At 46.6% G+C, this 22,278-nt stretch overlaps 2 long non-coding RNA genes across 3 annotated transcripts; one reads left to right on the top strand and one right to left on the bottom strand.

The window, feature by feature from the left end:
* On the bottom strand, positions 1 to 8,377 carry LOC104867990. Of its 2 annotated transcripts, XR_781927.3 has the most exons (4): positions 8,213 to 8,377; positions 3,270 to 3,411; positions 2,607 to 2,723; positions 1 to 769 (listed from the first exon to the last, which is right to left on the bottom strand). It is a non-coding gene; the product is annotated as an uncharacterized LOC104867990 (long non-coding RNA). The 2 variants fall into 2 exon arrangements; XR_781928.2 differs by lacking the exon at positions 2,607 to 2,723 and having other exon boundaries at positions 8,213 to 8,375.
* Positions 8,378 to 8,689: 312 nt separating this feature from the next.
* On the top strand, positions 8,690 to 16,795 carry LOC104867992. Its single transcript, XR_781929.2, has 3 exons — positions 8,690 to 9,038; positions 13,257 to 13,329; positions 15,538 to 16,795. It is a non-coding gene; the product is annotated as an uncharacterized LOC104867992 (long non-coding RNA).
* Positions 16,796 to 22,278: the final 5,483 nt, after the last annotated feature.

Genomic DNA, 22,278 nt, shown 5'->3' with positions numbered 1-22,278 from the left:
CAACACCTCCAGCTCCTGCTTTTTTTTTTTTTTAATTTTGAGACAGGGTCTCACTAAATTCCCCAAGTAGGACTCAAACTTTAGATCCTCCCTGAGCTCTGGGATCATAGGTATCCACTACTGCATATAGCTTCTAGTTCTTTTCTTTCTTCTTCTTTTTGTTTTTTTAATGTGTGGAATCTTTAGCGTTATCTACATGTAAGGTCATGTCATCTCTAAACAGAAAAAATATACATTTTCTTTTTATTGTCTATTGTGATACTGCCAATACTATGTTAGTAAAAGTGGGCATTTTGTCTTACTGCTGATCTTAGCAAAGTTTTTAGTCTCTCACCATTAAGTAATATTAGCTGGGAGGTTTTCATATATGATCTCTACTGTGTGAGGAAATTTCCCTCTATTCCTAACTCAGAGTGCTTTGAATCATGAAAAGTTGTATCAACTGAAGTGATCACATGATTTTCCCCTTGATTCTACTAATGGGACATTTTACACTACACTGATTGGTTTTCAGATATTAAACCATCCTTGCCTTTCAGGAATGAATCCCACTTGGTCACGGTATATAATCCACTTCCTTCTCTGCTAAGTTCAATTTTATGGTGTTCTTTTGAGGACTTCTGACTCTGTGTTTGCAGCAGAGAGTTATCTGTAGTTTGCTTTTCTTGCAGTGTCTTTTTTTGGCCGCAGTGTCTTTTTTTGGCCTCAGTATCAGGGTAAGTCTGGTCTCCTGGAATGAGTTAGGGAAATATTCCCTCTTATTTGAATCCTTTGGAAAAACAGGAAAGATTTGGTGTTAATTCTTCTTTAGATGTTTATTAGAAGGGACCAGTGAAGCCCTCTGGTCCTGAAAATGTTTTTAAGCAACTTCTCTGCCCCCTATACAGTTGCCTTTGGGACCAGCTAACTAGATGCCTGATTTAACACCTTTGGGTTTAACTCTTGATAGATTACTAACACTAAATATTAAAAAAAGAAAAGAAAAAGCTTTGACCAAATTACTCCAGCTCTAGAAGCAGTAGGAAATAGCACTGGGGGTGAATAAGCCTCTGAGAATGAGGGGTACCCAAGGGTGCCCTATGCCTGGCTTCACTGGTCATTGACAGCAGGGCCTGGTCAGCTGCTTCCTCCCAAGCCCAGCTTAGTGCTTGCTCAGCGCTGAAGCCCTGGCAGCGCCTGAGCTGTACCAGGGTGGGGCAAGAGGTGTAAGAGGCACACTGTGACACATGATTCAGATGGCCCTGGTCAAAGGCCTCTCCAAGCTTCAGCGAGCCAGGCAGGAAAAAGTAAGCTGCTTGGAACAAGTAGATGAATCTGAGTTTACTCTTATTAAGATATTTTCTTGGGTCTGGGAATGTAGCTCAGTGGCACAGCAGCTGCCTGGCAAGTGTGAGGCCCTGAGTTCTATTTCTGGTACCAAAAAAACAAAAACAAAAACAAAAACAAAAAAAACAAAGATTTTTTTTTTTCTTGGTCTACTCCTGTGTAGAGCACAAAGATCATGGACAATGGAAACATATCACCAAACTCATAAGTCAACATTTTAAAACTATTTCCTAGTTTCCTTTGCCTTTTAAATTCAAGCTCTCTTCTCCCCACCCCCTCTTTCCTCAGGTACCAGTGTATGTTTCTAGTAAAAACTTGCTTGGCCACTTGAGCAAAGAAGAATTAACTTAATATTTGAATACTCAACTGACTGGTTTTCTCGGGAGCGAGTAGCCAAGCACATGTCCACACACAGAGAACGAGGGGAGGAACAAGAACAAGATGGCACCCAGCCCGAATGAGGGAGTCCTCAGGCCCCCTGCAACAGCCAGGATGTGCACACAGAGTGATACCTTCTCTCCCTGTGAGTCACAGCCTCCCACACCCAGCAAGGTGTAGAAACATTTGACTGAAACCTGAATAAAATAGTGAGAACTAGTCAAGCAGGTAAAACATTCCCCTGCTTGCCAATATGATGAAACATTCAACCCATCTTCAAGATGGACAACGGACAGAACAGCAGTTTCCAGCAACACAAGCCTGTGTGATCCACAGAAACTAGGGCCTCTGAAAGGCCTGGAAACTTTTCTCAGTCCTGCGGATATTACTGTCTGTAACATAAAATCTCCTGAAAGCTCTATACATATTCAGCTTGTGTTTATTTGCATTTAGAGGATGAGCATTTATTTGTACAGAGCTCAAGACCCTGACTAGATGACTGTTTGGAAGAGCTGATTTTCTTCTTCAGAATCAGAGGTGCAGATAAACAGCCACTCTCATGGTTCCTGTGTCTACTTTCCTCCCTGTCCTCATATCCATAAGGTGCAGAAGAGGAAGTGATAACATTCCTATAAATCAGAATTGGCTCAAAGGCCAAAGGTCAGAAACAGACTGCAGCATTGACAAGAAAGCCTCTCACTAAAAATCTCAAACTTCACACAACTCTACAAGACCCAAAACTCAAACATTCCAAGCTAGTGTCACATCAGAAACACCACTCCTGAAGACAGAAAGGTGGTGTGAATCTGGGGTTGCCACGGTGCAGTAGCCCGAGTGTTGATCCTGATGAACACAGCAGTTTCTCTGCCTATTCATATAAATAGTAAACGACGCAAACAAACCTGCGTGAGGTCATTGTCATCGCCAAAGAACAGTTATTGGGCATCTGCTTGGCCTGCTCTGGCCGGACATGACGGATTTCAACTTCCCTGAACCATCACTCAGCCGGTGGTGCATATCTAAGAGAGAGCGCTGCTGCGTCACCATTTAGAAATTACACCCTTTTCCGTTTCTCTATAGGTATGTGCTGCTCTTGACACATGCGTTCGTTGTAAGTAGGCACTAAAATAGAGGCTTATAATTAGCTCTCTGAGGAGGCAAGTATGTGGTAGAGCAGAGTTTAGCAAGAGAAAAGTCAGGGCAGGTACTCGGGCAACACAGCACGAAAATGGAGATACAAGGGTATTTTGGGAGCATGGGCCATACCACCATAGCAGGGGGAAGAGAGGTGGTCCTGTCGCTGTAGACCTTCCAAGCCCAATGTTGGCATGTGGCTCTACGAGTGTCCGTTCAGTCTTGGAAGCCTGTCCAAGCCCTGAGTGATTTACAAGGTCACATTTGGTCCCCTGGCTCCCTCAGGACAAGACCATGTCACAGCCACTCCTGTCTGAGCCTCTGTTTGTATTTTGAATCACATTCCTCATGGTCTCCACAGTTTTTGCAACTTAACCTGCTGACACTAAAATCTAAGACTAGAAGTCCACTTTAAACCCTCCCATCTCTACCTTTCCGTCTCTGCTGTTGTACTTTCATGGAGCCTGGATACTGACAGGAAAGATGATTGTTAACTGCTGCTTTGTCCTCAGAAGGGTCTGCCTCACCTCCCTGAAGTTCTGGTCACCTCATTTCCAAAACATCACCGTCTTCCTGGAAAACACAGCTCGCTGTTGTCTACCATTCCCAGCACCTTCACTCCCTCTGCACCGATTCTTGTTCCCCTCCTCAGTGAGTCTGGAGGCTGAGTCTCTTGCCGATTCACCCTAACCTAGTTGGCCTACTGAACTATATTCTCTGCTTGGATTTTTTTTCATTGAGTTTATTGGTACTTTTTAAGCACACAGTACAGTTACATTCATCATTGGGACCTTGCACCTTTACATGACAGACCTTGGTTCTTATTTTTCCCCTATTCCTTCCCTTCACCCCCTCCTCCCTTCCATATTTACAAAGACTTTGTTTCCAGTTTTTCATTTTCTCATATTTTTTCTATTCCCTTCTTTCCTTTCTCCTACTCCTCCCACTTCCCCTATTCCTTTATCCCTTTTCTTCCTATTTCACATTATCAGTTATACAATTTGAACCTTATTTACACTTCTAGTTTTTCACCCTAGAGAAACTATTTGGCATTTACACATGTGACTTATTTTTTTCACTTAAGAGTATGGCCTCAATATGCATCCATTCTCCTATAAATGACTATAGCTTCTCATTCTTTATGGCTGAGTAGTATTCCATTTTATAGAAAAACCACATCTTTATCCAGTCTCCAGTTGATGGGCAACAGGGCTGTTTCCAAGTTTTAGCTATCACAAACTGTGCCGCTATAAACATGGGTGAGCATATATCACTGTGGTATGATTCCTTTAGTTCTTTTGGGAAGATACCCAGCAGGGGAATAGCTGGGTCAAATGGAACCTATAATTGTAGCTCTTTGAGGTATCTCCATATTGATTTCCACAGTGGTTGCACCAGTCTGCACTCCCACCAACAATAGAGAAGGATTCCTTTCTCCCCACAACCCCTGCCAGCATTTTTATTGATTTTTTGATAGCCTGCTCAGATTATTCATGTAGAAGCCCTAATGGACTTGAGCCTCGGATAGATGTTCAGAGTTTTAAGAGTCCAGCCCGGAGGTAACAGATGTGCCCCTACAGAGCAAGGCTGCACTGAGAAAGGAGCAGGCCCTCAGGATCCATCTCTTCTCCCCCCAAATGCAGGAGGCTCTATCTGCCCCAGCAGGCATACACAGAAGGGAGGGACGCTCTCAGCAAAACCATCTTCAGGGTGAACTGCCAACTCCCGTGAGTCCTCCTTACTCCCCATTTCTTCAGTGAGACTAGCCTTAGGCCAACCTTAATAATGACAGGCTTGGGTGATGACACAATGCTTCCTACTGCACTGCCTGTGATGAAACGATTCCTTAATTGCACCGCAAACAGTGTTTTATTCCCCACAGAGTCTGGGGAGCATCCATAATATACGCAAATTTTAAGCAGCTCTACTCTGAAAAGGCTGTTTTGTAGAAGTAGCAGATAAACTTACTAGATATAGGACGCTCAGAAATAAAACTCAAGCAAAGCCAAACTTGCTTAAAGGATTTTAACATAAGAGTCCTGCTATTCAGAGGGACACATTTTTAAATCCAAGGTGAGTGGATTGGCAGAAAAGGTGTAGGACCTGACCCCATGTTCAGCATAAGGGAGATCCTAGGGGTGGAACACAGCTCAGTGGTGGGGTTTCTGCCTGGCATGCCAAAGGGCCTGGGTTCAATCCCCACCACTGCAGCAGAGCTGGAGGGTGGTTTAAAAAGCCCTTGGTGTGGAGAAAAAAAGTGAAGTTCCTAATGCTACCTGTTTCCTTTATTTTGTCTTCAAGATCTTTACCCTGAGGAGAGTTCTCAAGAGGGTTTTACATAATACACCCTGAAGAAATTGCTGCATTTATCATTAATCCTCTCTCCTAAAAAAACATGTTCCCAGTAGTTCAGCAGTGGGAGAGACAACCCTCCCCTTCTGCCTCCTCCGTCATCCGGGAAAGGAGTGCTAGAGAAAATACAACCAGCCGGGTGGGAAGTTACTACACTCACAGGTGAGGATCATACAGAGGGTGTAGGAGGCAGGCGCCCAGCTTAAGAGTCGCAGGGAAGCATAAATCACGGCACTGGTGTGATTCGGAGCTACTGTGTTGTTGCCAAAGAGTGGCAGTTACGTCAATAAGCGTTCATTCTACTCTGCTGATCTGTTCTCTTACAACACTAAAGCAGCCAGGGCTTCTCTAAAGGCTAATTTTTAAAAATGTTTCATTTTATTTTATTTGAGACAGTCTTGCTGTAGTTCGGGCTGGTCTTGAAGTCATTAGGTAAACCAAACTGGCCTCAATCTCACAGTGATCCTCCTGCTTCAGCCTCTTCAGTGCTTGGATTATAGGCATGCATCACCACACCCAGCTTCCCAGGCCATACATTTCTGAAAACTGTGACATTTCACACACACACACACACACACACACACACACACACACACACAATACTCGGGGTTGAAGAAAGCATTTTATTTTCATATTTTCATTACTGTATTTCACTTGTTGTCTTTTTTGGTACCAGGGATCAAACTCGAGACCTTTCGATTGCAAGGCAGGCACCGAGCCACTGAGCTAAATCGCAGTCCTTTCACTCAGTATCTTTATGTGAGGCAACTTGTTCCGTTAACGTGGTCTAATTAGGTTCAGGAGGGCCCAGTGTCTGCGCCTGACTGGAAAGGCCAGAGGACCCGCAGGGCCTGTGGGGAGGGGGGGAGCTGCCGCTCCTCCGCCCCACACCACCCTTTCCTTCACTGCACAGCCCAGATTTCGACCTGGGAGAGAGCAATGTGCTCGGCTGAAGGAGACCCCGAGCTCCCGAAGAGGGCACGGACGAGGACGGCTCTCCTGCCCTCCTCCCGGCCCCTCTCACCCTCCTGTGGCAGCTGCAGTGCCCGGCCACGCACTCATCTGAACCACGAAGGCCCAGAGCTGAGGGCCGCAGATCCAGGCAGCGGGAGAAGCCGGGAACCCCGGGGACGCGGCCGGTCCGGTCCGCGTCGGGCACAGCCCAGCCTCGCTCGTCACAAGTCAGCCACAGGCTTCGGTTTTGTTCAAACGACTGTTACTTGCTCTTCACTTGGGCCACCACAGGCCTAGAGATCTTGGGGAGGCTTCGACTGAGCAGTGAAAGACCAGGGTGTTTAGATTTATTTGTTAACTTATTAGCCTCGGCTCAGTCAGAAAAAGGAGTCACGTCTTATTATTATTATTGCTGTTATGACTGCTGTTATTCTTTTGGTCTTTGAGACAGGGTCTCGCCGCCTAGTCCAGGCTGTCCTTGACCTCACTGTGGAGCCTAGACTGGTCCTGATCTCGAATCCTCTCGCCTCAGCCTCCTGCCCACCACCAGGGCCACGGTTGTGTGCCACTGCACCTGGCTTTGTGTTATGGAATTTATTGAGCTTCAACAGAAAGAGGCTCGGGCTGGGGCTGTAGCTCGGGGTCCAGTGTTTGCCTAGCAAATGTGACAAGGCCCTGGGCTCGATCTCCAGCATCAAAAGGCTGAGGCACTTTCTTGTCTCACATCTTTGGGGACAGGTGGGTTTCAGCTGAGGCCTGACACAACAGCTGCACAAGTCAGGGTCTGTCCCTTCTCAGTTTACAATGACGCTAACACCGGGGAGGCTGAGGCAGGAGGATCACCTCAAGTTTGAGGGCAGCTTGGGCTACACAGTGAGACCCTGTCTCAAAAAAAGCAGAAGTGAATATAGACTTGGAGCCAGATTTGCCCGCATTTGAACCCTACCCCACCATCAGTGTGTCTATTAAAGTGAAGCACTTATCTCAGGCACAAGATTTAAGGAGATTGCCAAAAAACCTCAGTAATTAAGAAAAATAATATATGATGCAATTTTTTAGAAATGAAGATTAAACCATCATGCATGAAATAGCAAAAGTTTAATCCATGTTTATAACAGCATAACTCATAATAGTTAAATCATGGAAACAGCCGATATGCCCCTCAACAGGTAATGGATAATGGATAAAGATAATGTAGCATATGTATGCAGTAGAATACTACTCAGCCATAAAGGAGGATAAATTTGAGGGCCAGGGATTTAGCTCAGTGGTGCTGCCACCTGCCTCAGAAGCACAAAGTCCTGAGTTTGATCCCTGGTACCAAAAACAAAACAAAACAAAAAAAAAAAAAAAAAAAGAAAAAATAAATTTGAGTCATCTGTAGGAAAGGGAATGGATCTTAAGACCATAATGTCAAGTGAAATAAATCAGACACAGAAAGTTTCTCTAATATGACAGACCCAAAATATAACTAATTTAAAGAGCAAATTAAAACAGTTGGTAGGAAACAGAGAGGTAGACTCTGTGGAGATGGGAGAGATACCTGGGGAAGGAGTGGGCGGGGGAGTAGAAGTGACCACAATGCTATACTTGTATGTACCAGTTCCTCAGGAAGAATGGAATTATTGTAAATTGCAAATATATATAATAAAAATGTTTAAAAGGCAAAAGAGCAAAAGTTTCAATAAGATAATCTTGTGGCAAGTAATATAGGGGCCAAAGGCAAAAGGAAAACTATGTGCTTATATATACATATAAATAGGTTTACTGTAATTTTTTTGTTTTTTGAGACAAGGTCTTGCTATGCAATCCAGGCCTTGAACTCACAGCGATCCTCCTGCCTCAGCCTCCTGAGTGCTGAGATTACAGGCATGCACCAACATGCCATTACTATAATTTTTAATCATTCCTATTTCTCTAGGAAGTTAGTATTCTTAAGAAAATACTGAAAATTGAGAAATAACTGTATAAAAACTCGTGGCACTATTTTAAGTTTAAACATTTTATTTTTACCCCACACAGAATTTGTTATAATTTTACATTCCCAGCTATAATGAAGTAAACTTACCACTTATTGGCTCTGTCACCCTGGATGAACCTTTTAACTCCTCTGTGCCTTAGTTTTTTCTCCTGTAAAACGGGTAGGGACCAATGCCACCTCCCAAGGCTAGGGTGAAGATCGAGCTACTGTGTATTAAGCACTCAGAGTAGCAGGCAGTGCCAGCGAATTCTCTCAAAGGAGCTGTTGTCATGGTGTCTTTATTACATAGGCAGTGAAGTTTCGGGGTGTCAGAGACGTGAAGGACTGGTCTTGGCCCATATGAGTTCCTTCCCGGCCCGTCAATCAGCACCTGGCGTTTCCAGGGCAGGAATGTAAGCTCCCTTTACTGTGGCCCAGAAGAGGTCAAGTTTCATAAGAAGCACTCAGCAAATGTTTATTTGTTCGCTGAAAGGTAATCAGAAAGTGCTGTCGCGCGCACCTCGCCAGCAAGGAGCACACAACACTCAGGATTCTTCTGATGCACGCTTTATTGCAGTTTCTTCTACAATCTTCAATGGCGGAAAGACCCCGAGCCGGATGCAAGCCTGCCTTTATATCCACCCGGGCGTCGTGGCCTGTTTCTATTGGTCAATGCCAGCCTGCATCATTCTGACGAGCCAAGCGCCTCATCTGCGCATGCGCAAACCACCGTCGCCGGCGGACTCAAACCCTGAATTCATGTAGGGCATGAAGAACCCGGAAATAATGGTGCGTGACAAAGTGCCTCACAGAGAAGAAGAGATTTGAGTTGGCCTTGACGAAACACGAGGAGAAAAATCAAGAGGGAAGGAAGGAGCCCAAGAGGGAGGGCATGATGACTTCAGGTGCGCTGAGACGGAGTTCCCGGCAGCAGGTACTGTCGGGAGGACTCACCCAGGCATTATGTGGGACCGTGGGGTTGGCACTTAGAATAGAGACAGAGCAGAACTAAATGTGGGCATAATTTGCATGGTTGTGATGGAAACGTCACATATGCAGAGGCCCTGCCCGAGAGGAAGGACAGGGCAGAGCACAGAGAGAAATATGGGGCAGGGACAAGACGAGGAGGTTGACCAGACAGTTTGGAGGGAAACTGGGGAACACATTATCTGGGGACTGAGAAGGACTCTGCAACCCAAGTCTCCCCCTGGCCCAGCTCCCTGGCTCCGGTGACAAAGCTGAAATTTTGTTTCTTCTGGAACTCCTCCAAAGTTCAAAGGAAACATTCAGCAGTGAGTAGAGAATATTCTAACATGGAATTTTCACTTCTAATGAAACACTGGAAAGAGAGGTTTCTGATTAAGAGTAGTAAAAACAAAGTCACCAGCTGCTTTGAAAAACTGGAGAGTCCAAGACCCATAGCCACACCTCCCTTTTCCATGCGCAGCACTTCGTATTGCCTTTTGATTATTCTTCAAAAACTCATTTTTTTAAGCCCGTCATTTGGAAACATCAGAAATATGGCCAGTTTCCCAGGCTACCTTGCAAATGTTTCTTTTTCCCACAGCATCCCTGAACAAAACCTCGGTAGTTCTCGACTTTTGTGAAAACCATCACACTGAATGGTTTGCTTGTTTACGTATTTCCTCTATCAGCTCCTTGAGGACAGAAGCTGTGCCTTGATTTCCTTTACGTCCTCACACCTGGCCAGTTCAGCATACAGTAGGAACCTAACAAATGTGTACGAAGTGAGTGAGTGGATGGGTGTACGGACAGACGGACAGACGGAGTTCTGCGCTCTCTTCCAGTCTAGCCAGTAGAAAGGAGTCTCTCCGCTCCTTAACTAGGAGCCTACTGGGGAATGTATGGGGCATCTGCTGGGTTGGGGTCAGACAGAGAAGACCCCTGTGGCTGTTGAGCGTCTCCTAGAACCCAGGGAGTAGGGAGAAGGACCGAGACAGAAGCAGAAAAGGCATAAAACACATTTACAGGGCCTTTCCCAGCTCATGAGGAAAGGAGCTGGCAAGGAGACACAGCTGGCCGCCTCCCTAAATCTACCCCTTCCTTCCCTGTGAAAACCCGGATCTGGATTTGAAGAGGCTGTGTACCCCAGAAGGTCACCTCTGCGGGAGTGGCCTGGATTCCTTTCTGGCCGAATCCTTCCTCTTGTGTCCTGTCTCAGGCAAGATGTCTCTTGCTATGAAGCAGAGACAGCAAGACGAAACCACTCCTGTCTTCTAACTCTGCAAATCTATGATCTGATGCTCAAAAACACTTCAGCCACGCAAAGCCACACTGGAGAGACAGGCACAGTCTGGGCCTCCCGCGATGTCGCCAGGGCACCGAATGAACCGACCCTAGAACCAGTCACAAGTCACAGTCACAAGTGGATGACAAGTCCGCTGGTCACTTAAGCGGCAAACAGTGGTTACAGATTTGCGAAGACCAGAAGCATCCAAAGCCGTGGGTGCCCTGCCTCCGAGAACCAGCGCTCCTAAGGAACAGAACGCTGTAGTGGATGCTGACTTTAAGGGCGTCAGGGAAAGAGCAGGTCCCCTCGCCAGCCATGCCCACAGCAGGTGGATTGTGTTCCGAGGCAGCCGGACCCTGGGACTTCCTGGGAGGGGACTGTGGGCCAGAAGCTATTTCATTCCCAGCACAAATATTTGTCCTCCGTTGGAGTACAAGCTTCGTGTTAATTAGACATAGAAGTGCTGACTTGATTTACAGAGTGCAAGCAAGAAACACTCCTCATTCCTGCCTGGAAAAACCGAGGGTGAGAGAGGAGGAAGCGACCTTCATGCCAATCAGGTGGCGTCTCTGACGAAACTTCAAGGAGTCACGGGCGATGGTGACATCAAACACAAATCCAATTAACCCTTCTGTTTGGCGGCTGATAGCATTTCAGAACTTCTATCCCCCCCCCCATTAATTTTAGATGTTGTTGATGAGACTTTCAAAAAACCTGTTAATGTTTTTTAATTCCCCCCCACACCCCGTATGACCCACTCCCTCCCTCTGTGTGCGCAGAAGGCTCTGTGGAGGAAGAGGTTTGTGGCCAGGCAGAAAGCACAAATGCCTATGGGACATTTTCCTTCTTGAATTTTGTTTCCAAAAGCTAAAGCCTTTGATTTATTTATAAGGTGGTGAGCTGGGTGTGGTGGGGCACACCTGTAATTCCAGCGCTTGGGAGGCTGAGGCAGGGGCATCGCCGTGAGTTCAAGGCCAGCTGGGGCTGCAGAGTAAGCTTCACTATGTAGTGAAACCCTCCCTGTCTCAAAAAAAAAACATATTTTTCTTAGTGTTAGGGGATCCAATAAGAGAAATAAGAAGGAAGTGGGAGTTCATCAGACTAAAAGATCCTGGAGCTGAGGGATGGGGGAGTCAGAACTCTACAGCTCCTCACGCAGCAGCGACTAGAGCCCTTCCCATACTGTTGCCCTAAGAGGTGATCAAACCTTTACTCTTAGCTTTGCTGTCCACCTAGGGCAAGGGAAATCTGGGCAGAAGCCTTGCCACAGATCACCATACTTTTATCACAGCATTTGAGAGGCTGAGGCGGGAGGATCACTGCCAGTTCGAAGCCAGCCTGGCTACATAGTGAGTTCAAGGCCAGACTGAACTAGTAGTGAAACCTCGTCCCAACAATCAAACAAACAAATCTCCATGCTTCCCGTGCTGCAGGGAACACAGAGCCCAGTCTGAACGGGCCACGCTGGCCAGGCTGTGGCCCCTCAGCAGTCACCGGTTCAGCTCAATGCCTGCCAGCTGCAGGACCTCCCCGGGTCCTGCCACTGTGAGACCCTGGGCTTCCAAATGTCTCTCGGGGAATGGGGGACCTAGAAGGAGCCTAGCGTGCCTGGGGACACATTTCCTTGCTGGGTCGAAAAAGCTAAAATTGAAATTAAGGTGTTTAAATACATTTTTTTAAAAAAACCTTCAGTGTCTCTCATCACCCAGGTTTGAGGCGTGGGACTGAGACTGCACACTGACCATGTCGGGCCCATACTCAGGGGAATTTCTCTCCACCTTAACATGTCCACTTGGACACATGCCCGAAACCCTCACCGTAGGCTGGTCCTAAAACCTCTCAGTAGAGCTGCTCTCTCGTGCAGATGCTCAGAGAAGCACAGAGGGCCGGAGGCTCTAAATGGAGTCCAGCCAGCAGCTGGGGAGCTGGGGATTTGTCTCAGCGGCACTGCATCTGACTCACAAGCACAAGGTCCTGAGTTCAATCCCCGGTATGGGGCTGGCGGCGGTGGGGGTGGGGGTCACAAATCCAGATTTGTGGGCAGGGAAATCAGATCAGCCAGTATAACTCTGGGTGCAAGCAACAGAAGCCAACCTCCACTAATTTGATCGAAGCTGTAATGTGCTGAAGGATACTGAACAGTTCACAGGAAGGGTGGGCCCAGCTCTCGCAGGGGCTCCGTCCCAGGACAGGAGGTGTGGGCATTTCCAGGCTCCGAATGTCCCTCACAGGTCAGCACCTCCCTGCGGCCCCATTCCCGCCCTGGACTCGGCCACTCACCGGCCCCACATTCCTTCCTGTTGGTTAACGTTGCTGTCCCAGTTCCCCAAGTTCAGCACAACATGCTTGCTGCTCTTTACCTCTCACCTCCGCAGCACACACATGTGCCTTGTGGGTTTCCTCGTGAACTTAAGAGAGAGGCAAACTTAAGGACCACAGATTTAGAAGGCGATTTTCATCTCCCTACTTACAGGCAGAACTATATTCTCAGAAAGAAAAAAAATCAGGAAGTCGGCCTATGTGTAAGCTCTTCAAAAGCAAGACGGTACTATTCACAATGCATCCAACAGTAAATAAGATACAAGCTGTGTCTGAAGTCTCAGTAGAAAACAGAACACTTGGTAAAAGTGGCGGGGATATTCGTGGACTGTCTCCAAGTTGTTCAAGGGCAGAGGAGGAAATGCCATGCACAGGCTCATAACCGTGTCCGCCGACACGTCTTCCCCCAACTGTGACTGCTCCTGCTTCTTCCAGCTCAGGGTGAGGAGTGTAAGGAAACAGACGGACCCTGGCCCAAATCCAGGTGGGAAAGGGGTCCTCTCTCAGGTCTGGAAGCAGCAGGATGCGGGGTGGCGGGGAACAGCTTCAGGATCTCACCCAACAAAGAATCTCCTTTTATAGGAGTTTGTCAGATCCGGAACATGAGAGAGGAGACATCTGCTCTGGAAAGGGTACAATCACGTGAAGTCTAAAGGTACATTTAAACTACCACTTGTGTGTCCATGAGTCACAAAGCCTTAGAAAAGTATGTAGAAACCTGGGCGTGGTAGTACAGATCTCTAATCCCAGCACTCTGGGAGACTGAGGCAGGAGGATTACAAGTTTGAATCCAGCCCAGGCAATTTAGTGACTTAGTGAGAACTTGTCTCAAAATAAAAAATTTTAAGGGCTGGAGATTTAGCTCAGCGGTTCGGTGGCCTATTTTAAAAGGGCTGGGGATGTAGCTCAGTGCAAAGGCCCTGGGGTCAACAGAACTGGAAAAAACTTAGAAACCATACAGGACTAATAAATGTTTATTAATTAATTTTCTTTACAAAGGAGAAAGGAGGGGAATGTTAAGCCAAAATCTTTACAGTACTTCTTGCTTTAATTTTCCTTTGCTTTTTCATTGAGTTCACCATATATTTAAGGGTCTGGTGTTGATTTGGTCAAAGGATGGGCAGAGTCCACCAAGGTTGTGCACCTTCATCAGTGTCTCAACCCAGGTGTGATACCATGCCAATTAGCAGGATCTTGAGCGCTACAGCGGCCCCAAAGTGGCCACTGGCCAAGGATAAACAGGTTCTGGCTGGTTGCACCTGAGCTTTGGAAAGCTGCCTGTGCCCAACCCTGAGGTGGGGCACGGAGCCCAGACAAGAATAGGCAGGCGGCTTCCAAGCTACTCTGAGATCTGCTCTGAGATGGAACCCGGGGCAAAGGCACCAAGAGACAAAGGAAACAGAGCAAAGTTTTAAATTCTGAGGGTTCCGCCGAGGGGCAGAAGCCTACCTTGCTTCTGTCTCTACCCTTGTGGTTGGTTGATCACTCTGCTAAAGACAGAGGGCAAGGGCGTTAGCAGGAGAGGAGAGACAGCAAGTGTGTCAGAGGCGTGTTAGAGGAGAAAACTACACCATGTTGTGCTTTTCATCGGAGCATCTGTAAATATTATATAAAATATAAACATAGAGCACACTTATACCGCTTCCTGACAACACTTTCCTGAGCGTGAATGAGGCTGGCTGACGGTCGGGTTGAGGGTTTTGTGTGACTCGCATTCGTTTCTTTCCTTCCTTGGCTGTCACACTTGCCCCTAATAAAAGGCTTGCTAGCCTGTTATTACAACAGGAACACTGGCATTTCTCAGGGGACCTCCCTACCCCAAGGAGCTTTTACTTTCTCTCCTAAGAAGATGGAACATTCTTGAAGAGTGAGTTGGTTTATGGGGTAGGTAAGGCAGACGTTACTCCGCCCTCAGTCTTTCCACCTGCAGAGATGGTGCATAGATTTACCGCAGAGGCCCAAAGGCCTGGGCAGGTCTGCAGGTCCCAGGGTGACTTCCACAAGCCGGGCTGGAGACCTCCCTTTGGCCTTTCGCACAAGCTTTTGGCTCATATACATGTTTTGGGATTCAGAAGAAGGTGAAAAATGACTTAGTTTCAAAATGGAAAAGTAACACAAGGTCCACAAGAGCTCGGTACACCGTATGCTCCAGTTTAGAAAGACTCCCACCACCCTTCCACACTTAGGAGAGGACCCAGCCTCTGGCTTCACCACGGAGAGAGGTGGTCCGGACTGATAACTTCTGCCACTCTGGTCCTCTTTACTTCCTGATTTACATTTTCACTCGCCTCCTTCCTCCAGCTAAAGGAGTGTGTACCCCTCTCAAGACAGCACTGTGCTCCTGAGGCGACCCCAAAACCCTGAAACCTCTAGCCTCATGCCAACTGTAGGAAGCCTCCCTCTCTCTCTCTCCCTCCCTCTCTCTCTCTCTCTCTCTCTCTCTCTCCTCTCCCTCCTCTCTCCTCTCTCCTCTTTCTCCCTCTCCCCATTTCCCATCCAGCTCTGCTCCCAAAGAAACACGATCAACCCTCCATCCTGAAAAACCTTTCCACTTAGCCCTGTAATCCCAGACAGAAAATAAGTTCCGCAAGTGTCCACCATATCTAACCTCCAAGGGAAAATAAAAGGATGTTAAAGCTTTGAAAGCTGCAGCTCTCTGGGAGGCTGTGACACAGGAAGATTGCAAGTTCGAGTACAGCCTGGGCACCTTCGTAGGTAGAACCCTGTCTCAGAACAAAAAATTTTAAAAAGGATTGGGGTCGTGGCTCAGTGCAAAGGGCCTGGATTCAATCCGTAGTACTGAAAAAACAAACGAATGGACAAAAACCTCTTTCCCTACTCACTTTCCCGTGCCCCCTTGCAGCTCCCTCCACCACTGTCCAGCTGTCACCGCCCTGCTCCACAGAAGAGTTTTCTGAGGTCAGTGACAGCACGATGGCCCGACTCCTGCTGCAACTTCCAAAAACAAGACTCACCCCCAGAATTCTCATTTCTAAGACCACTCGGATCTTCTTTCTCTGACCTGCCCTCACTACCAGTCTTTTTTAATTTGTGCTTTCTCCTCTGGATGGATATATCTTCGCTTGTGGTCTCACCTGTTTCTTACAAGCTGATAATTCTGAAGATCCACCTCTAGCTCTGAACTCAGTTCTGAGTTTCAGATGATTTGGCTCCATCTATCTGGGTGTGCAGAGGCCCCTAAGTAAACAAGTCTAAATCCAAATCCATCTGTTTCTCACCTCTTCCCTAAATTCTCCCTCCCTGAGAAAATGCCTAGATGTTTATCAACCTAAGAGTTACCCACAATTTTATCACCAAGCCAAGGCAGTAAATAATCCCAAAGATACAGAGTAATACAGGGGATGCGTGTGACACCTCTGAAAACAAGCAAGCAAAAACACTGAAGAATAACCCGAAAGATTATTGAATAAAGAAGCATGCTAAAATAGTGAATTTAAGCGGTATCTTTGAGACAACTTGGGGAAGACCAGACAAGCCTAACAATTAAGAAATAATTAACTGATGGTATTTGCTTGGATTCAGTTTGCTTAGTTAGGTCTAGTATTTCCAATTGAAAAGATCAAAGGACGTCATTACCTGGAATGTGGTATTTACTATGGGCTTGGTGGACTTGCTGTTGGATCTGCCCAGCGTAGCAGGAACATGCTGTACAGGAGTGAGAGATTCGCAACTTTTCCTGCTTGCTGTGGAGAGGACCTTACTGGGGCAGACACCACAGTGTAAGAGTCCTGCAGGAACCAGAGGAAAAGCCAGGAAGAGAAGGCAGATGCTAAGAAACCTCACTTGTTCCCTGCACTAAGCAAAGTCATGTCACTTTTGACACATCATTCCAAAATGGAAGAGAACTAGCCCAGGGATTTAGCTCAGTGCACCACACCTGCCTGCCAAGCACAAGGTCCTGAGTTCAGTCCCCAGAAACCAAAAAAAAAAAAGAAAGAGAAAGAACTGGATTCTAGTCAATATCCCCAGGCCCGATACATAGATTATTCATATTCTACCCAGTCTGGCCTTGGTCAAAAGACTTAAATTTTCTGAGACTATTTCCAGATCTAAAAATGGACCATCTCACAGTTAAAAAAAAAAGTCAACTCAAAAATCAAGCTCAGGCTGGGGCTGGTGGCCCAAGCCTTTAATCCCAGCACTTGGTAGGCTGAGGCAGAAGGATCACTGCACGTTCGAGGCCAGCCAGAGCTACACAGTGAGACCCTGTCTCAAAACAAAACAAAAGTCAAGCTCAAAAGAGATGGCTAAGTGTTCGAAATTTCCAGTCCTGCCAGCTGATTTGTGGAATGTTCAAATATAACTTTCCAGTTGCCAAAAAAAAGTGGAGTAATGTTAGCTTACATTTCCAGGAAATATCAAGTGAAGCAATTTGGAAAATCCACCTGCTGTGCTTCAGCCCGAATGGATAACAATAAACGATCCATTTTTCCTCTGGAATCTAACTTCTACTGAATTAATGTTTTTACGAAACAAGAGCGTGGCAGTAAATATGATGAGTTATAGTCCTACTTGCTGCTAGCAGCGGCCCCTGCTTTCTTTACGCCGAAGCTCGAGTAAGACACCCGGCCTCTAAAGCAGCGAGGTCCACAGATGCTCCTTTCCATTCCTGGCCCCTCTCCAACAGCCAGCCCCGAATTGCAAGAATTGCATTAGCGCGATCAGAATCGGTAGAGGACCTCGGGGGTGTTCTAGGAATCCGTGCTCCTTGTCCTCACAGGTTCACGGCCCGGGGCCGCAGGCCTCCACACCCCAAAGTCTTTGAAGGACACCCGCGTGCTTCTGAAAACAGAAAAATCCCTAAAACTGCTGGTGAGGATTTTCTCCTAGGGATCCAGTACACAATCCCACTGGGCTGAGGGCTGCCTATGGTAAAGTAGAGCAGAACGTCTGCTCAGTACTCGCAGGTCACCTATTCACTGGGTTAGTTCCCAACTCTGAGAACTCTGGCAGGCTCCAACACCTTTGGAAATAACGGCACGCCGGTGCTTGGTCCCCTGGACAACTCTCTGTGTCAGATGAGGTTTCTAGGAACTAGTGTGGTCACATGACCCCGCAGTCACCTGGGGGCCTGGTGTCAGGCTGAAGCAGAAGGTGGCGGCAGATGGTGCGGGGAGGTTAGGCAGAGCGCTCGCTGCCTGCTGTGATCTGTTCCTGCCGCCAGCCTTGTTTCGGGGAGCAGAGCTCCTCTTGGGGGTGATGAGCCAGCTCCATGGGGTTCAGCCAGCCAGACCTGTCCCATCCCATTCCAGTCCCACCAGTGACCAGGCAAAGGTTGGCCCTGTGACTCAGGCTGGGCCTCGGACCTTTGGAAATTCACTGAGGTTCACAGAAAAGCCTATTTCCCTGTTCACCGAGCTCCAAAATGTGTGTCTTGCTCACAACCTGGAGACTGCACACCACTGGGGGGGGGTCCCCATACCACACCCATGAATCCCGGCCCAGCCCTGCCCACAGCCAAGTTTAGCCTTCAGGAGTTTCACATTTAGCCAAGTTTCACGTTCAGGAGTTCATGAAGTCTCGTTTTTGCTTAAGCTTCATAGTTGGTCATTCATTCCCTAAAAGTTTCCCCACTAATAAGCACTGCCCCTCATCCCTCCCCAGTTTCTGCCTAACTTATTGGGCCAGTTACTGTTCACTGTTAACTTGACTGGATTAAGAGAGTCCCGGAGAGTCTCGTAGGGGTGCTGTACTCATGAGTGGATCAATCCAGCTGATGTTCTTCTGGGAGGGGGAGCCCAACTGGAGGACGTAGGACACTGGCTTGAGTCTTGGGAGAGTATGTATATCTCTTCCTGCCTAGAGCCAACCAACCATGGACTGAAGCCTCTGAAACCACAAGCCAAAATAAACCTCTTCTCCTTTAAATTATAGGCATCAGGTATTCTGTCCCAGCAATGGGAAAGCTGACCAATATACTTATTCTGATAATTATCTTCCTTCGTCTTGTGGTCTTACCTAAAATTCTCCATATCTTCCCAGTCATTCCTGACTACAGCCCTTTAAATCCAGGTGATGCCTAACTCTTAAAGGAATGCTTTCCATATTAAACCATGCTTTCTGAAGCCTCAAAGTCTTCCATTGTATGCACATCCCATCCCTCGATCATATCCTAAGTGCTGTCTCAGTGCTAATCTCAATCTTGCTGTAACACTGTACTTTAATCTGCCTTAGACTTACACGAAATATGCTTATTTTGTTTCCTGGTCCATCACCATTTTAAACCAAAAATAAGGGCTGGGGGTGTTGCTCAAGCCCCTGGGTTTGATCCTCAGCACTGCCCAACCAACAAGCCAACCTCTGCAATAGGGGCAGAAGGCATTCAAAGTCCAGTACCTTCACATTCATTTCTTCACTCTTGGGGTTCCCCAGGACCTCAAGCACCTGTTGGTGGGGTTCCAACCCTGGGCCTTCATCACATCCTCACACTGAAGGTATAGGATCTGGCTGTTGCCTGTTCAGTCAAACAGCTGTAGGTTTCCTTGAATTCCACTGCCTGGTGCTTGGTGAAGCCACACAGCCCGACTGTGGGAACTTTTCCTTCAGTAATGGCCTGACGTCACTCTGATTTACAAAGCCCAAAGGTGTTATCTATTAATATTTTCACACCTTCTGGAAACTTTAACCAATATCAAAATTCAATACCATGCACATGACAGGGTTGTGTGGCCAGTTTGTATACTCATAGGATAAAAGAACCAAACCCCTTTGGACCCTATTACGACACATCATTATTCAAGTCCCCAGGACTGAGATAGGACCTATTGTTCAATATGTCAGGTGCATGTTTAATGTTCTAATGTAGCTCAGCCTAGACTAGAATGCATCTCACAGGTGTGTGGAGCGGTGGGGAGGAGGGATGCATGCATGTCCATATGTCCATGCATTAAGAGATTAGGGTTAAAAAGGTAAAGTAGCCAGATGTGATGGCGTACGACGGTAATCCCAGCACTTGGGAGGCTGAGGCAGGAGGACTGCCATGAGTTCGAGGCCAACCTAGGCTATATAGTGAGTTCAAGGCCAGCCCGAGCTACATAGCGAGACCCTGTCTCAAAAACAAAAGAATAAAAGTAATTGTTATGACCCCCAAAAGTGTCATGTTCAGGGGAAGGTGACTGGACCATGAGGCACTATACCTGAGTGAATTCATCCATTGATGAGTTCACAGCCGAGTGTTCTGTTAGGAGTAGGGCCCGGGGGAGGGGGGCCCCTGGGGACATGAAGGGTGTTTTGTGTTTCTCCCTCCCCGCTCCCTGCTTCCTGGCTGCTGTGGGGTGAGCTGCTTTCCTCCACTACGCCTTTCCACAGTGCCATTCCTGTCTTGGAGCCAAGTAACCACAGCCTGAACTCTCTGAAAGCTTCAGCCCAGATAAGTCTCTCCTCCTTAAACTGTACATGTGAGGCACTTTGTCCTAGGGACAGGAAAGTGACTAATACAGCAAATGTTAATTTTTGTTTAAAGATGTGTATTAAGGAAAATTGAAACATAAGTAATAAGAAATAAAAACACAAAAAACAAAGCATGGGTTTAAAAAAAAAATCACAGTTCACATTGTTATTTACTTCCTTCTCATCTTTGTCCCTGCCCAGGCACGAGTTCTTGATGATAATGAAGAATGAATCAGTGCTCAAACCTAGGCTTCATAATCCAAGCAAAAGCTTCACTTGACTATGCTTTTTTCTTGTCAGATTCATTCTCAAAGACCCAGAGATGACAGTTATACAAATCGATTATATGTGCATGTGCATGTGTGTGTGTGTGTGTGTGTGTGCGTGTGTGTGTGTGTGTGTGTGTGTGTGTGTGTGTGTGTGTATGCATTAAGGAGCTTCAGTAAAATACTTCACAAGCATTTTTCAGCACTTCCTGGTGTGGTACATGCCACAGCAGAGCAGCTGTTTCCGGGAACTCTAAAGAAGAAAGTCTCCACCCTTACTATCTAAATCATACTTTATGCCACTTATCAGCTAACCTTGAACGCATTTGTTTCACTGTGAGCATGTAGCCTTATGCTTCATCTGATACAATTGGATGATTTTGTAAAAATTTAGATCCTGCACTTTCTATAATCCAAACAGACCAATTCTTAATATTCTTTCTAGTTTTCGCCTCACTATTGGAAACAGGAAATACCAAGCTAGCTAAAATAGAATCAGATTAGTTGCCTCTGCCTTTAACTAATAAAGAGAAAAGCCATTACTGAGAGTCTACTTTGTACCTCCCATTTTACAGGAACTTTAAACAGTATTTGATCCTCACAACAACCTGAGAAGGTAACATTAACACTATTTTACAGAAGAGGAAAATGAGTCTCAAAGAAATAAAGACATATGCTTAAAATCACCCAGGCCCTAAGGCCTAGAACCTGGACTGGAGGCTCAGTCTATAACTCCAAGGCCTTCTTTATTCTCACAGCACATCTTATCTACCAAACAGGTCTCTCGTTTTCCATCTGATCCCACACCTCCATTATTCATACAAAAATACTTTCACGGGTCTTTGTTCTCTCATAGAAAAACTGCAGTATCTCCTCAGGGGTGGCAAATTGAGGTCTGTGGGAAGGGGTGGAGATACATAAAAATTGGCCAAACACAGCCACCATAGCTCAGCCTCTGATGCACAGAGAAAGGTAGAAGTCACGGACACCTTGCCCAGAACTGTGGTTAAAAATTCATGACTTCTTCTTGCAGAAGTTTCACTCACTCACAGAAGTTAAGATACTCACACAATACACCAGGTACAGTAATTTCATCCTATTATTTAATATTGTTCATTTGTCAGTGAGTGCTAATTACCTGGCCATCCATCTTGATTTGCTAGAGACATGAGTCAATTTCTTCCTATCAGGGACCCCTTGGCATCCAGAGCTTTACCTCTTCATAGTTGGAACAAGGAGTTTAAACATTCTTTCCCTGAAAAGGTATCATTAACTATTCCAACAATCACAGGGCAGCCATGCGCCAGACTCAGGGCTTAGAGATTCCGGGTGTGTGAGCCCTTGAATGAAACTTCCTGTCCGTAGATAGTGAAGGTTGAGGTTGGAGCCCCTCTTCCACATTCAAGTCCTCCAGCCAGCGACTTCCTTCACTAGTGACTTCCGAACACCGGCTAACTTCTAGGCCAGTCATTCTCGGTGTAGTTGGTCAAAGCTACTCTGTTGGTTTTGCCGTCGGTCCAGAAAGCAAATAAAGGGAATAACAAATACCTGCCATAAATGCGAACACACAGCGCTTACTGTGACCAGGGAGTTCAAAGTACCTTAAATATAGTGATCCGTGTAGTCTGACACCAATCTTCATTTTACAAGTGAAGAAACGAAGGCTCAGAGAGGGTAAGTGGCACACACCTGTGACCCCAGCTACAGAGGAGGGCGATGCAGCAAGATTGCAAGTTCAAGGCCAGCCAGGGCAACAGAGGGAGACCCTGCCTCAAATAAGAAAGAGCTGAAGATGTAGCTCATTGGTGGAGTACTTGCCTGGCATGGTTGAGGCCCTGGGTCAATTGTTGCACTGAAAAGAAAGAAGGAAACCTTCCAACCCTTGGCCAAGCTTACACAGTTCTTAGTTTCAAAATTTGCACCTGGGG

This window comes from Fukomys damarensis, unplaced genomic scaffold, assembly GCF_012274545.1.
Source record: "Fukomys damarensis isolate Sample0158 unplaced genomic scaffold, DMR_v1.0_HiC HiC_scaffold_17, whole genome shotgun sequence".
Taxonomy (NCBI): domain Eukaryota; kingdom Metazoa; phylum Chordata; class Mammalia; order Rodentia; family Bathyergidae; genus Fukomys; species Fukomys damarensis.
The sequence above is the reverse complement of the archived record's forward strand: the minus strand, read 5'-3'. Positions and strand labels throughout refer to the sequence as shown.